The sequence below is a fragment of the Puma concolor genome, chromosome D1 (assembly GCF_028749965.1).
Source record: "Puma concolor isolate L17-30 chromosome D1, mPumCon1.1.hap2, whole genome shotgun sequence".
Classification (NCBI taxonomy): Eukaryota; Metazoa; Chordata; class Mammalia; order Carnivora; family Felidae; genus Puma; species Puma concolor.
The window spans coordinates 58,850,975-58,868,044 of NC_141676.1; the positions used below are offsets into that span (position 1 = coordinate 58,850,975).

The following is a 17,070-nucleotide window of genomic DNA, read 5'->3' on the forward strand; positions in this document are numbered from 1 at the left end:
CCAGTAAAGACAATTCTGTCATTATGGAGAGCTCACTATTATATACAAAAGGGAAAGTTGGATTCCCTCCTTACATGCCTGTCCAGTGGAGATAGGGCAGTTATTACCCCATTTTGTAGATGAAGAAAGGGAGGTTCGGTGCTCTTGCAAGTCAGAGGTGGAGCTTACCCTTTGGAATTTTATTCACTCCTCTCAATACTCTGCCACATTTACAGAATTGAGAACTTCTTTTTCCTCTCAAATCCTCCAAATGGCTAAATTTTAGATCTAAATATTTTGTAATAACAACTCTCATCTGAAAATTGAATGTCTCATAAGCAACCTTTAAGCAAATCTGATAGAGACAAATTTCTCCTGAGCATTATGCTTGCATTTTGGGTAACTACAACCAGATGTGTGATGCATTTTTTATCCTTAGGATGGATTCCTAGCAAGAGCATTACTGTGTCAAAGGATATAAAGTCTTAAGGTACTCTTGACACATATTGCCCAATTGCCCTGAGATTGTACCAGCTTTGATGCTCATTATCAATACATGAGAATGACTTTTTCACTGCCTCATGGTAATCTAATTTATTAAGCAAAACTGAGGAAAGCTGAGTTCCCAATCATACTTATGCATTTGGAGACAGGAAATACAACTAGGCTTTGGCAATATTAATTAGGGAAAGAAGATGAAGCTATAGAGATGGTAGTACCCAAGGGAAGCAGGAAACTCCCAAAGGCCTAGGAGGAAGCCAAAAAGTACCTCATGTGGGGTCTGTTCATTCACTGACAGGATGCACTCTCGTGTGTGCAACTGCTGCTGTTCAGAGCTTAGTGTGGTTCCTGCAGACTTAAGTAGGCTCTCTGAAACTGAAAGAACCCTTAACCCAGAAAAGAAAACTCTTCTCCAGCAGAAGCTAAACTGGGGGGGGGGGGGGGGGGGGAGAGCAACGGTGAGTTCTCACTGCCAGCAGAATCAAAGGAATATCAGCATGCGCTTGTTAGCTTAGCAAGTGGGGACACGGGCCTAAGAGAGATCTTGGTGGTTGTTACCCGCACTTGGGCTGGTGTGATGGGCCCATATCTTCATCTTCTACAGTGCCTTGCATGGAGTAGATGCTCTGGGAATGTTTCAGAGCCAAGCTGAGTTTTCAGTTTTTAGCTAACGGTATTTTACTGTTGATTCAACACATATTTAATGTGCTAGGCAGTGGAAATGAAGATTAGGACAACATGGTTCATGTCTCCACAGATCTTACAATCTAGTGACAGTTAACTATAAGTTATAAGCAATTACAAAATACTAAGAGAAGGGCTATAAGAAGAGAAATACAGGGCATCATGAAAGTATATAGCAGCCCTCCCAACCCCCCATGGCTAGCTTTGGTGGATATGGTAAAGCTACAGGGTAAATTCAATGAGGACAGAGATGTATACACCTTGTTCACTGTATCCCAGTACCTGCTACATGATGGGTCTCCCATAAACATTTGATGAATGAATCAACAAAAGAATGAATGAATAAAGTGATGTCTAAATTGGTAAGCCAAGTGGAGGATGGGAATAATGTTTCATACAGAGATAAAAGCAATGTAAAGGACTGGATAGGTTAAGAAAGTAGTTCAGTGTGGCTGAAGCAGAGTCAAAGAATCTCGGAGTATTAAGATTGAAGGCTGAAGAGGTCAAAGGAAGTCAGGCCATGGAGAGTCTTCTAAGGCATATTAGGGAGTTTGGATTTTTTCTTTTCTTTTCTTTTTTTAATGTTTATTTAGTTTTGAGAGACAGAGAGAGACAGAACCTGAGTGGAGAAGGGGCAGAGAGAGAGGTAGACAGAATCGAAAGCAGGCTCCAGGCTCCGAGCTGTCAGCACAGAGCCCGACACGGAGCTCAAACTCGCGAACTGTGAGATCATGACCTGAGCCGAAGTTGGATGCTTAACCAACTGAGCAACCCAGGCACCCCGATTTTTTCTTTTTTTTTTTTTAATGTCTATTTATATATATATATTTTTAATTTTTTTTTTCAACGTTTTTAATTTATTTTTGGGACAGAGAGAGACAGAGCATGAACGGGGGAGGGGCAGAGAGAGAGGGAGACACAGAATCGGAAACAGGCTCCAGGCTCCGAGCCATCAGCCCAGAGCCTGACGCGGGGCTCAAACTCACGGACCGCGAGATCGTGACCTGGCTGAAGTCGGACGCTTAACCGACTGCGCCACCCAGGCGCCCCTAATGTCTATTTATATATTTTGACAGAACAGAGGAGGGGCAGAGAAAGGAGAGAGACAGAATCCCAAGCAGGCTGCATGCTATTAGCACAGAGCTCAATGTGGGGCTCAAAATCACAAATGGTGAGATCATGACCTGAGCCAAGATCAAGAGTTGGATGCTTAACTGACTGAGCCACCTAGGCACCCCGGGAGTTTGGATTTTTTCTTAAGGGAAATAAGAAAACAAGGAAAGTTATTAAGCAAGAGAGTGATATAGCCAGGTGATAGAGATGATAGTAGTGATTACATGTCAGCCAAATGCTGGAGACTTTACATATAGTATCTCTTATTTTCAGAACAACCCTGCAAGGTATACATTATTCCCTATTTTATAGATGAGATTATGTTGCCTACCTAAAGTCAAATAACACATCTGGGACTGAAATTCGGGCCCATTTGACTCCAAAGCCTGTGTATTCGTTCCACTAGATCACACTGCCGTCATTGTGCTTGATGTTCTCACTTTCATTTCTTATTGTGAACAATGGCCTTCGCCTGGTCCTTGGCTCCAAGGACACTGTCATTTAGCTGAGCGTGTCAGTAGCTGGTTAAGACACTCCAAAGCCTACAGGCTATGCCATTGCTGCTGAATTTTTGCTGCGTGTGATGGTGAGACCTGAGGCTTCAAGTATGATTTTTGACCCATCTGTGTTGCTTGCCTGTTAGCCTTTTCAATTACATCTGCCCAATACAGATTTTAACACATTATACCAAAACCACAGTAATAGATGGCAGTCATTTGTGGAGCTTCTGCAAATAAATGTTCCAGGCACTATCAGGAATTCATATATATTATTTCTTTTTATCTTAACAATAATATTTTAAAGTAGCTATTATTAGCCTGATTTTGACAGGAAAAAAGAGGGTCATGCAGAGTAACTGATACTAAATCAGCCCTCCCACCACAAACAACTGTAAATTTGGATGCCACACATGAAATAATTGTTTTCAGACATTGGACAACAGGCAGAGCAGGAGTTTGATCCTGAATAGAAAGAAAACAAATGTGGTGTGCTTCATTATGACCCAATTTGGAGGCATTTTCTAGATACTGATGTAGGGAAGTGCAAGCCAAAAGAACATTTGCTAAGATGAGGAAATATTTCAGGACTACCAAGGCAGCTGAAATTTGCAGGGCAGGGTTTCAGAAAGAATGGAGCTGTATAGAAAAGGAGCTCCAGAAATATACATAGGTGTCCTATACACATAGGTAGATAATCCATAAGGCCAGGCAGAGAACAAATGCTGGAAAACTGTAAGCTAAACTACCACTGCATACAGAGAACTGAGGTATGTTTAAATTATAACTAGCCAGAATATAGAGATCTCATTGAGCACTCCAAGTATCCAGTAGAGCTCTCAGAAATTCCAAGCCTTAAGCATAGGGAAAATCTAACCCTAGAGTAAATGCTACTCTAGATGTACAAGCTTTAAAACTAGCCTCAAAAGGATCAAATTCATCCTCAAGTAAGTTATCTGCCTGCCAGAACAAAACTCAACACCCTATTAAGGAAGACAACAAAATCCACACTCAACAACGTAGCATCCATAGTGTCCAGCACAAAATAAAGTATTAATAGACCTGCAAAGAAACAGAAAAATGTGACTCATAATCAGAAGAAAAATAACTTAGTAGAAACAGACCCATAAGTGACATTAATGTTTGGAGTTAGCAGATAATGAGCTTAAATTAGTTATAAACATGTTCGAGGCATTAGAGAAAAGTATAATGAGGAAAAATCTCAACAGGGAACCAGAAATTATAAAAAAGAAATTATAGAACTGAAGAATATAACAATTTTTTAATTCACTGCTTGATCTATAAATTTGATGCAATCCCAGTCCCAATCCAAGCAAGTTATTTATTTTGTAGACATGGACAAACCAGTTCTAAAGTTTATAAAGAGAAGTAGAAGGTCCAGAATAGCTAACACAATGTTGAAGAAGAACAAAGTTCAGAGTCACTACCTGATTCCAAGACTTAACTATAAAGCTATAGTAATCAATACAGTGTGATGTTGGTGAAAAAATAGACAAATAGATCAGTGGAACAGCACACAGAGCCCCAGAGTAGACCCACATAAATGTAAATTTAATTTTAAATGTAAATAAGTTGATTATTGACAGAGGAGCAAATGCAGAACAATGGAGCACAGTCTTTTCAACAAATGGTGCTGGAACAAGTGGACATTCACATGCCAAACAAAAGAATCTAGACACACACCTTATACCCTTCACAAAAATAAACTCAAGATGGAAAGATGGATCATAGACATAAATAAAATACAGCACTGTAAAACTCCTAGAAGATAACATAGAAAACCTAGATGACCTTGGGTATGACAATTACTTTTTAACATCAAAACATCAAAAGCACAATCAGTGAAAGAAAGACTTGATAAGATGGACTTCATTAAAATTAAAAACTTCTGTTTTGTGGAAGATATTGTTAGGAGAATGAGAAAAAAGGTCACAGACTGAGAGAAAATATTTGCAATAGATAAATCTGATACAAGACTTACTCAAAATATATGAAGAACTTTTAAAACTCACCAATAAGAAAATCCAATTTAAAAAAATGGGCAAAAGACTTAGATGCCTCACCAAAGAAGATAATACACAAGACAAACATATGAAAAGATGTTCCACGTCATATATCATTAGGAACTTATAGATTAAAATAACAATGAGATACCACTATATGTCTATTAGAGTGGCCAAAATCCAAAATACTGACAACACCAAATGCTGGTGAACATGTGGAGCATTAGGAACTGTCATTCACTGCTGGTGGGAATACAAAATGGCACAGCCACTGCTTTTTGTTTGTTTTATTTTTTTTAAGTTATTTCTTTATTTGAGGGCTGGGGAGGGGCAGAAAGAGAGGGTAAGAGAGAATCCCAAACAGGCTCCATGCTGTCAGCACAGAGCCTGATGTGGGGCTTGAACTCACAAACCGTGAGATCATGACTTGAGCAGAAAGTAAGAGTTGGACGCTCAACCATCTGAGCCACCCAGGCTTCCCAACAGTACAGCCATTTTTGAAGAAAGTTTCTTACAAAACTGAACAGTCTTACCAGATAATCCAGTAATTGTGCTCTTTGATGTTTACCCAAATGAAATGAAAACATGTCCACACAAATATCTTATGTCCACACAAAAACATACACCTGGATGTTTAGGGCAGCTGTATTCATGCATGAATTAAAAACTAACAGAACTGAAAAAAAGTAGTGGATAAATCCACAATTTAGATGGATATAGAATGATGGGGCAGGACTTCTGGAATGGCAGAGTAAGGAGCTCAAAAAATCCTCTTTAAAAAAACAAAAATCAAAACCCCAAAACATTAAAACTATATGAAATTGTCAAAAACAAAAGTGATCAAAGGCTTACAATAAATTTAGAAGCATTCATTCATGAAAAACTACTGAACCTTTGGGAAGAACAGTGGCAGTCTGTGATGTCTTAGCCGGGTGGCTGCTCCAAACTAACCTTTTTCCCCCACACTACCACCCCAGCTCAAGGTTATCACAGTAATTGTTCTACATAGAGATGTAAGCCATGGAAAACTATGTCTTTATTTTGGGAAGGAGCTTACTTGATTTGAAAAACCCCATGCCCAGGGGCACTGAAAGAAACAATAACAATCTCAGTGACAAAACAAACAGGGAAGGCCAACAACTCAGCTAGCTTGAGGTTGAGGTCCTGGTTGAGGCAAGCAAGGGACCAGAAATTTAATAGGGATACACAGGGAATGAGATAGCCATAGTGGGTCTTGATAAGTTCCCACATATCTATGGCAAAGCACATGAGCAGGACTGACCAGAGTGCCCTGGCTATCCACATATTCCTGGTAGAACTTGAGGGCATACAGACAGGTAGAGGAACATGATAGCGCCCACCAGAAAGTAAAAACTGTGGCAGACTTATAAACTGCCTGAATTTTGAATGTATTCTCTAACCCACACATTAGATTCATCACACAGCCACTGAAGAAGGTGTAAGTCTTATGGGCTCAGTGTATTTGAGCAGAACCTCTCACCAGTCATTGGCCAGCTAATTAGCCATGCAGAATCAGAGGCAATCAAGACTTAAACATAAACACAAGAATTAAAGAAACAAACAAGAAAGACATCAGTGACTGCACACTGCAGACTCCACAGATTTAGTCCAGGCAAGTTACCAAACAAGCAATAGCCCCTAGGGAGAAAATATCAGACTTCAGAATTGCTAGAATATATTACCTAACAAGATTTAAAAAGGAGATATGCAAAGAAATGGAAAGTATGACCCACATATTGGGGGGGGGGGGGAAGCACTCAAAACGATAATATATGAGACTTTAGAAACCTTAACAAATTTGACCTGATTGACATTTGCAGAACAGAACCCTTGATAATTGCATAATGCTTGTTCTTTTTAAGTATGCATGGAAGATAACCATTTGTATTTTAACCCTTATTCTTTTTTAAAGTATATTTAAGTAATACCTACACCCAGCATGGGGCTTGAACACACAACCCAAGATCAAAAGCCACATGCTCTTCCAACTGAACCAGCAAGGCACCCCTTAACACCTATTCTTGATAAAAAGGAAAAAAAAAACTTTCCAAAACATTGAAATAGAACAAAACACCCTCAATCTGTAAAGCAGGATCTATAAAAATTCTATGGCTAAATATGATACTTTATAGTGAGATATTGAACACTTTCCCACTAAGTTTAGGATCAAGGCAATGATATCTACCATCATCAATTCATTCAATATTATATTATTGGAGGTTCTAGCCAATGCAATAAAACAAGTAACTTAAAAGACATACAAATCAAAAAAAGAAGTAAAAATTTCCTTATTTTCAAAGAGCATGACATAGAAAAACTTAAGAAATCTACCAAAAATAAAGAAAAAAACTACTTAAGCTAATAAGTGAATTTAGTAAAGTGACAGGATATCAGGTCAACATATAAGAATCAATTGTATTTACATATACTAGCAATAAGCAATTGGAAAATAAAAACTTAATGCTATTTATGATAGCATTGAAAACATAAAATATTTGCACAAAATATGTGCAAGACCTCAACACTAAAAACTACAAAATACTGAAGAGAGGAATTAAAGAAACTGAAAATTAACAGAGAAATATACCATGTTCATGGATTGGAAGAACACACTATTGTTAACTTGTCAATTTTCCCCAAATTGATTAATAGGTTCAAAGCAATACCAAATTTCTAGCAGTTCTTTCTTTTTTTTTTTTTTTTAGAAAGCAACAAGTTCTAAAATTTATATGGAAATATAAAAGATCTAGAATAAGCAGTCTTGAAATAAAACAGAGGTGAAGAATTTACATTACCTGATTTCTAGGCTTACAAGAATGCTACAGTAATCAAGACATTGTGGTACTGGCATGAAGATATAAAAGACAGACCAATGGAACAGAATAGTTAGAGTCTAGAAATAGTAGTTAATTGTTTTTATCTAAAAAGCAAAACCAATTCAATGTGGAAAGAAAAGTCTGTTCAACATGCAGTGCTAAGAAAATTGGCTATGAAAATTTTTTCTAGAAGATTATTTTCATGATCTTTGGATAGGCAAATATTTCTTAGGATCCAGAAAGCAGTAATCATAAAAGAAAAATAAATAAAATGGAATTCATCAAAACTTAAAGTTTAAAGCTTCTCAAAAGATGCCATTAGGAAAATAAGTAGGAGAGCCATAGATAGAGTAAATTTTCTCTATGCCTATACGTTTGACAAAGGATTTCTATCTAGAATATGTAAGCAACTCCTACAAATCAGTAAGAAGACCCAATTAAAATCCAATTAAAAAATGAGCAAAAGACATGAACAGACTCTGTACAAAGGAAGATATACAAATGACCAATACACACATGAGTATGTGTTTAATATCATTATTCATCAGCAAAATGTAAATAAAAATATTGAGATATCACAACATGTACACTAGAATGGCTAAAATCAAAGACATGCCATGTCTAATGTGGTAAGGATAGTGCAGTAAGCAAAATACATTGCTGGTGGGAGTATAAAGTGTAGTGATGCAACCACTTTGAAATTAGTCTGGAACTTTCCATAAAGTTAACATGCACCTACCAAATGACCCAGCAATTCCACTTGTAAATATTTTCCCAAGAAAATGAAAACATATGTCCATAGAAAGATTTATAATGTCCATAGTGGCTTTATTTCAAAACTGGAAACAACCCAAACATCCACAGGTGATGGATAAACAAGTTAATATTCATGTAGTAGAATACAATTCAGCAATAAAAAGGAACGAACTCTACCAAACATTTAAAGAAGATTTAATACCAATTCTTCACGAACTCTTCCAAAAATTAGAAGAGGAGAAAACACTTCTCAACTCATTCTATGAGGTCATTGTTACTCTGATACCAGAAACCAAAGACATGAAAAGAAAACCACAAATATTACTGATGAATACAGATGCAAAAATCTTCAACAAAATACTACCAAACTGAATCCAGCAACATATAAAATGGATTATTCATTCTGACCAAGTGAAATTAGGCCAGGAATGTAAGATTGGTTTAACATCTGAAAATCAATTAATATTACATACCTTATCAATAAAACACATAAACCACACGATCATCTCAATAGAGTCAGGAAAAACATTTAACAAAGTCCAACACTGTTTCTTGATTTTAAAAACTCAAAAAAAAAATTTTAATAGAAAAAAAATAGAAGGAAACTTCCTGAACTTGATAAAAGGTATCTATGAAAACCCACAGCTAACATCATACTTAATGGTGGAAGACAAAGCTTTTCCTATATGGTCAAGAATAAGACAAGGGTGTCTTGCTCTTACTACTTCTATTTAACATTGTATTGGAAGTTCTAGCTAGGGCGATTAAGCAAGAAAAAGCAATAAAAGACATCCATGCTGGAAAGGAAGAAGTAAAACTAGTTCTATGGCATGCTCTCCTATGTAGAAAATCCTAATGAATCCACTAAAAAACAATTAGACCTAATCAGCAAGACCAACATACAAAAGTTCAGCAAGATCAATATACAAAGCCAGTACAAAGCCAATTATATTCTACAGGTTAGCAACAGTCTAAAAATGAAATTAGAAAATTTCATTTAGAGGGCACATGGGTGGTTCAGTCAGTTAAGCTTCTGATCCTTGATTTCAGCTCAGGTCACGATCTCACAGTTTGGTTTATGAGTTTGAGCCCCACATCGGGCTCTGCACTGACCATGTGGAGCCTGCTTGGGATTCTCTGACTCCCTCTTTCTCTGTCCCTTCCCACCTCAAAAATAAATAAACAAACATTTAAAAAAAAGAGAAAATTTCACTTAGAATAGTATCACAAAGAACAGGAATCAATTTAACTAAAGAAGTGCAAAACTTATATTTGGAACCTCACAAAATATTGTTGAAAGAAAGAAGACCAGGGGCGCCTGGGTGGTGCAGTCAGTTAAGCGTCCGACTTCAGCCAGGTCACGATCTCGCGGTCCGTGAGTTCGAGCCCCACGTCAGGCTCTGGGCTGATGGCTCGGAGCCTGGAGCCTGTTTCCGATTCTGTGTCTCCCTCTCTCTCTGCCCCTCCCCCGTTCATGCTCTGTCTCTCTCTGTCCCAAAAATAAGTAAAAAACGTTGAAAAAAAATTTAAAAAAAAAAGAAGACCTAAATAAATAGATATTCCATGTTCATGAGTCAAAAAACTTAATATTGTGAAGATGACAATACTCCCTATGTTAATCTACAGATTTAATGCACTCTCTATCAAAATCCAAGCTGGCTTTTTTTTTTCTTTCCCAAAATTGATAATCTAATCCTAATTCACATAGAAGTGCAAAGGACCAAAAATTGCCAAAACGATTTTGAAAAGGAAGAACAAAGTTGGAGGACTGATACTTCTTGATTTATTTTTTTTTAAATTTTTTTTTTCAACGTTTATTTATTTTTGGGACAGAGAGAGACAGAGCATGAATGGGGGAGGGGCAGAGAGAGAGGGAGACACAGAATCGGAAACAGGCTCCAGGCTCCGAGCCATCAGCCCAGAGCCTGACGTGGGGCTCGAACTCACGGACCGCGAGATCGTGACCTGGCTGAAGTCGGACGCTTAACCGACTGTGCCACCCAGGTGCCCCTGATACTTCTTGATTTAAAACCTTACTACAAAGATACAGTAATCATAACAGTCTGATACTGGCATAAAGATAGACATATAGATCAATGGAACAGAATTGATAGTCCAGAACTAAACCCTTATATATTTGTGGTCAATTGATGTTTGACAAGAGTGCCAAGACAATTCATGGAAAAAGAATAGTCTTTTCAACAAATGGTGCTGGAACAACTGGATAGCCACATGCAAAGGAATAAAGATAAGCCCATTTCTTAAACAGGATACATAAAAATTAAATCAACAGGGGCTAAAGATAGGGGGAAAGGGGAATTCTTTAATGAGTATAGAGTTTTAATTTCACAAGATGAAAAGTTCTGGAGATTAGTCGCACGACAACATGCGTGTACTTAAAATTACCAAACTGTACACTCTACAATGGTTAGGATGGTACATTTTATGTTATGGATTTTACCACAATCAAAAAAAATTTTTTTTTAATAAAAACATTGAACTCAAAATGTACCATAGACCTAAATGTAATAACTGATGCTATAAAACTCTTCAAAGAAGACAGGGGTAAATCTTTGTGATTTAGGGTTAGACCAAGCCTTCTTGAACACCCAAAGGATAAGTGACAAAAGAAACGGTAGGTAAAGTGGACTTTGAAGGACATTCTCAGGAAATGAAAAGACCACCAAATGGGAGAAAATATTTGCAAATCATTTATCTGATAAGGGAATGGTGTCCAGAATACATAAAGAACTATTACAAGTCAACAGTAAAAAGACAATAATCCAACTGAAAAACAGGCAAAGGATCTGAACAGACATTTCTCCAAAGAATACATACAAATGGCCAACAAAACATGAAAAAAGTGCTCAGCATCATTAGTCATTAGAGAAATGCAAATCAAAATAACAATGAGAAACCACTTTATACCCACCAGAATGGCTATAATAAAGAAGATAGAGGATAACAAATGTCAGTGAGGATGTGGATAAACTGAAACCCTCATACCCTGCTGGTGGGAATGTAAAATAGTGCAACCATTTTTGAAGGCTGTTTTGCAGCTTATAGTTACCATATGACCCAGGAATTCTACTCCTGGGTATATACCCCAAAGAAATAAAGCATATGCCCATACAAAAACATGTACACAAATGTTTATAGCAGCATTTTTCATAATAGCCAAAAAGTAGAAACAACTCAAGTGTCCATGAACTGATGAACAGATAAATAAGTGGTACATCCATACAAAGGAATATTACTCAGCCATAGAAAGGGACAAGTCTTACACATGCTACACCATGGATGAACCTTATAAACATTACACTAAGGAAAAGAAGCCGGACACACAAGGCTAAATATTGTGTGACAGAGGGATACAGAATAGACTGTAAATGTATAGCATACAATTAGTATTTCCTGAAAGAATAAATGACTTAATTAAAAATTAAATACAATACTGGGGTGCCTGGGTGTCTCGGTTGAGTGACCAACGTCTTGATTTTGGCTTGGGTCATGATCCCAGGGCATGGGATCAAGCCCCGTGTCTGGCTCTGTGCTGAGTATGGAGCCTGCTTAAGATTCTCTCTCTCCCTCTGCCTCTCTCCCCCTCTTGTGCTGTCTCTCTCTCTCAAAAAGAAAAAAATAAAATAAAATAATTAAGTAAAATGCCCACGCCAACTGGATTTAGAAGATGAAAGAAACATGAAACTAAGGTAAAGCTGAGTTTTCTAAAATGGGTGAGAGGCAGGTGGGAACATTAAAGAGACCTGGAGAGTCAGGGTAAGATCTAAAGCTCTCAGGTCCCAGAGGGAAGTACAGATGTGAGAGCCATTGTCTTAGAGGTGTTAGGTAAGGAGAGGTGATGGTTAATTTCACCAAGGAAAAAGTTCAGAAATAAGAGCAGAGTGGGGGCAGCTGAACCTTCTGCCCTTGTTTCTAAAAGAAGGTGTCTGCGACCCTGGTCATTCAAGTGGCATGAGGGGTGTGTGGTGCTGGGGAAAGAACCACGGACTTGGGTCAGAGGACCCAGGTTCTTTGCTTCCACTCCATTTTGCTGTGTGACCTTGGGCAGCTGATCTTACTATCAGAGTCTTAGTTTCTTCACCTGTAATCAGGGATAATAATGCCAGCCCTCTTTTGCAAAACCATTGCATGGACCAAAAGGGAGAATGGATAAGAAAGTGCTTTGTAAGCCGTAAAAGACTCATCAAATGTAAGGGGTTATTATTACTGCAGTGGGAGATGCAGAAGGCCAATAAAATGGATTTGGTTGCAGTAAGCACAGGGGTTACTTTCTGTTTCTTGAAGAAAAAAAAAAGGAAAGAAAGAAAGAAAAAAAAACGCAGCAGCAGCAAGTACTGCCAGGTGCACAACGTAGTTTTTCCAACTTTAAGAAGCAAATAACAGAGGGGGGCCAACTGGCTCATCCCAGGAGGCCTGTCTTCACCAATTGAATCAGAAATCATGGCTCAGGGAATAGTTGCAGGCAAGGGCCCAGGACAGCAGGCCCTGTCCTGGTGGGGCAGGACTCAGGGCGTGCAGGGCCAACAAGGGTTGTCCACATGGCCCAGGACTTGGTCCCTCGGCCCCTGCGGCTTGGAGCTTCCTTCAGTCCCCACCCAACCAGATGTACTCCTTCGAGTCCCAGGTGGCCCATGAAGGGTGCTGCCAGCCCCCAGGCCACATTCAGGAGCATCACTTCAGGGTTAGGCAGAGAAGTGACCATGGCTTCACCACAAAATAGGCCAGGCTGGGTTTCTATGGCTCCCCAGGTGGCCAGCCTCATTAGAGCTGAGGGCCGCATTGGGCCTGCCAGAACTGCGAGCCAAGTCCAGAGCAGGAGGCGAGGGGAGGCTGCTTCCAGTTCTTTCCAGGCCCAGAGACACGTTCCCCCAATGCCTGGCTAGATGTGAGTCCCTAGAGTTTGTGTGCCAGCCTGGAGACAGTCCTTTCAAATGGCACCTTTAAGGCAGCTACACTTCTCCCAGATCTTCTTGGCCTGGGCTAGAGAAGACATTAATGACCATCTAGTCCAGCCTGCCTGCCCCCATTTTCAGTTTAAGACTCTGAGGCCCAGAGAGGCAGGAACTTGCCTAAAGGTCACATCAGGGGAGCTTCTCTGAGGCCGAACAATGGTGCTGAGAAGTCGAGTCTCTCTGGCCTCCCAGCTGTCCATCTCTCCCCACCCCTCCATCTCTCCCCATTACTGGTATTTTCCAGTCTCTTCTCCTTGGGGCCACTGCTCTCTTACCTCTCTGAGCTTCCTGGCCAGCCCAACCGGCCTGAGGTCTCCACCTGAGGCTAAGATTCTGCTTCCCGGCCTCTACTGTGCACTGGCCAGCTCCAAGAGCTCACCTGCCGTGCCAGGCCACCTCACGGACACTCCGTAGGCCTGAGTGGGGCTGGGACGTAGGGGAGGTGAAGGTGAGGTCAGGAGCTGCAACAGCAAGCCCAGTTCTGCCACTAATGGTGATGTGCGGGCATAGGAAGAATGTCACCTTTTGAAAAATGATTCCTGCATTGAGACCCTGTGTTGGAGCTTCTCCTATTCCTCCTCTGGTTGCCTCTGGAGCATTTGTTCTTCCCCTCAGCATTCATTCTTTAATCCCCGAATCTTGCTGAGGATTCAGACTCAGAGCCCTGCTTTGGGTGAGGCATCAGGACATAGATACTAACTGACTCAGCCCTGCACTCAGGTGGTCCCAGTCTGGTGGAGGCAGCATCAGAATGGGCATTTGTCCCCAGTGTGATCAGCATATGATATGAAGGCAGCACAGGGGACTCTACAGGCCCAGAAGATGCCCCTCGACCCCCAGCCTTGGCAGTCAGAGAAGGCCTCGAGCTCCAGTGTAGCTTGAGGAGACATTTCCTAGGCAAACAAGGCAGGGAAAGGCATTCCAGGAAGCCCATGCTAAGATGAGAAGGTAAGTGGCTTGACAGGATCAGGGAATGGTGCTGGATTTCATGTGGTTTAAACCATAGGCTGGGCAGGGGTGAGGGTGGGTGAGGCGGGGGGTTGGCAGGGGCCATATGTGAAGGGTGCTGAAGTCAGGTCCAATGTGTATTTTCCAACACCACCAAGCCATTAAGTCAATTCTTTTCTTTTTTTTTTTTAAGTTTATTCATTTTTGAGAGGGAGAGAGAGAGAGAGTGCAGGAGGGGCAGAGAGAGAGAAACAGAATCCCAAGCAGGCCTTGCACCATCAGTGATGAGCCCGATGTGGGGCTTGAGCTTGCCATTAAGTCAATTCTGATGCTGGCTACCTGGAGATACCATCAGATCTCATGAGTTAAGGGCTCGGTCTCACGAGACTACGGCCACCTGTGCTTCTGACCAACTGGTTATAAATTGGAGGTTCCCGCAACCTCCTCTTCGGGTTCAATTAATTTGGTAGAGCAGCTCACAAAACTCAGAAACACTGCCGTTTACCAGTTTATTAGAAAGGATATTACAAAGGATGCAATGAAGAGCTAGATAAAGAGGTACAAAAGGCAGCATTAGGTCCCGCTTTCCCTTTTCCCCCGTGTCCTGGGCGTCCTGGAGTGGTGCTGGGGCAGACCCAAAGAGCCCACATTCTTTGGAGTGCCAGGCCCAGTATTCCTTTTTCTTACTGAACCTTAGCATGTCACCCTTGCACGGGGGCCATGCTAATCTCTGTCTCCTTCAAACTTTAGCATATGTGCTGCCAAAGTGAGCGCTCCTTGCTGAGCCTTAGGCTTCCCATCCAGCAACAGGAAAGATGAAACCCAGTCATATCTCGAGGGGATGCCACCCCTAGATGAATCAGAATCAACTGTGGAACTTTGTACATGACAAACACGTGGGCCCCATCCCAAGCTTATTAAGTCATCCTTTCGTTCCACAAATATTTTTGCACGTGCCAGACACCGTTCTAGGCGGTAGGGATACAGTAGTGGGCAAGCCCCTGGCCCGCCTTCATGGAGTTTACCCTCAGAATCTCTGGGGACGGGCCCAGACAGCTGTATTTAGAAAAAAACTCCGCGAGCAATTCCAAAGCCCAGTGTTACGGGCTGAATTGTGTCCCCCTCAAAATTCGTATATTGAAGTCCTACCCCTCAGTACCTCAGAATGTGGTTGTATTTGGACATAGTGCCTTTAAAGGGGGTAATTGAGTTCGACGAAATCACGGGCTGGGCCACCATGACTGGGTGTTCTTTTAAGAGGAGGTTAGGACACACAGAGGAAAAGACCATGTGAAGCCAAGGCAAGAAGGTGGCCACGTACAAGCCAAAGAGGTGCCTCAGAAGAAACCAGCCCTACCAGCACTTTGATCTTGGACTTCTAGCCTCCAGAATTGTGAGAAAATACATTTCTATTGTTTGAGCTCCCCAGTCTGTGGTACTTACTAATGGCAGCCCTAGCAAATTAAGGTATTCGGCCTCACCCAGACACTGCTGCTTAAAAGACTGGACAAGGATGCAGAATGCAAATGGAACACGCCTGGGTAGTGTGAGCTAGGTAACCCAAAGCTTAGAAACATCTGTATAGGTTTGGCCCTGACAGAAGCCAGTTAGCTTCATGTGCCTCACAAAGGCATGACTTTGTGGGAAATGTGGATCCAATGGAGCAGCCTACTGCTGGAGCCCTGCCCCAAACCCCGACAGGCCAGGCACAGGCTCCTACTATCCACAAAGAGCCACATGCACAGGAATGACCAGCAGATCCCAGGGTTCTTACCTCCATAAGGAGGTTCCACCGGGGACAGGCCTTGGGAACAGCACCAAGGACCCATGCTGCCCAGAGAGACCCAGAATGGGCAAGGATCTGGCCTGAGGTCACACAGCATGATGGATGCAAGCCAAGCTGGAGTCTCACCCCCTGCTGGTGCCAGCTGCTTTCTCCTTCAGCCCCGGCACCTCGCCCAAACCTACTGCCACCCGCTCTGCTTTCCCACCCTCTCCTCCCCACCTCTCTGCCTCTGACTAAGGCCAGGAGCATGATTTCAGAATGATGAAACCTAGCTGCTGAGGTCACGCCGGCCTCTTTCAGTGGCTGTAATTTTGCACGGCCCCATCCCCCACAGTAGGCTGAGGCAGCTGCCAGGCCTTTGGCACATGTCTGGGGGGAATGTGAGGGTGAGACAACCAGAAGAGCCAGGTCAAGAGGAATCATACGTTACAGATCGTCTCCTGACCCAGCACTGGTCTGGGGGACACGCAGACCGATAATACAACCTTGTGCTCACATCATGCCTTCACCCGTCATTCCACTGAATCCTCATAGCATCCCCTTTATACTCAGGCTTTCCAAGTCAATACTACCAAGTTGCTCATATCTCTGTCCCCCGTGCCGTGCTGATTCACATCTCTGGGGGCTTGCTTCTCTGCTGATTGCTCTGTCTGGATTGTTCTTTCTTCCTTCTTCCCTGCCCTCCTTATCTGCTTTGCCTGGATTCTCCTACTCAACCTTTAAGACCCAGCTCTGGTATCACCTTTTCCAGGAAGCCTTCCCTGACTGTCCTCCCACTCCCACCCCCAGCAGGTGGGCCTATATATTTCTCTGTGTACACTCATACAAAACTTTCTGTTCATCACATTGTATTTTAATCACCTGCTTACATGTCTGTGTACCCACCTCAAGAGCAGGGATGGGGTTGGGACTAGGTCTGGTTCATCTTGGTGCTCCAGCCCCCAGCATAGAGCTAAGCATAGAATGAGTCAT

The 17,070-nt window shown here is 41.5% G+C and overlaps 1 non-coding gene across 1 annotated transcript; it reads right to left on the reverse strand.

The window, feature by feature from the left end:
- Positions 1–14,981: 14,981 nt before the first annotated feature.
- LOC147576750 (U6 spliceosomal RNA) lies at positions 14,982–15,086 on the reverse strand. Its single transcript, XR_015241478.1, has one exon. It is a non-coding gene; the product is annotated as a U6 spliceosomal RNA (small nuclear RNA).
- Between the last annotated feature and the right edge of the window lie 1,984 nt (positions 15,087–17,070).